Genomic DNA, 377 nt, shown 5'->3' on the forward strand with positions numbered 1-377 from the left:
GTGCCCCATAGTGTGTGTGTGTATCTTCCCAAGAGTGTGTGTCGGGTCGTTATAGAGGCGTTGTGTGTGTTTTCATCCCGCTCACAACGGCTATCACTTATGCTTGTTAATTGTCATTGGTGACTAAGATTTGGTGGGGCCAATAGGATGCTAGCATGAACAAATAGCAAGAGGGGTCAACCAAGAGAGAGAGGGGGCTGATTTTTGAAAGGAATTATCACACACACACACTCACACAAGCTCATGTGTGAAGTAAAGAATACTATATCCTTCTCCAAGGTTTAATGGAAAGCTTATCATCTTCTCCAAGCTTTTGAGAAGGGAGGCCTACACTAACAAGTCTTGGCTTTGTGATGCAACTCCAACCAAGATCCAAG

Source organism: Adiantum capillus-veneris, chromosome 28, assembly GCF_014529385.1.
Source record: "Adiantum capillus-veneris isolate H3 chromosome 28, ASM1452938v2, whole genome shotgun sequence".
Taxonomy (NCBI): Eukaryota; Viridiplantae; Streptophyta; class Polypodiopsida; order Polypodiales; family Pteridaceae; genus Adiantum; species Adiantum capillus-veneris.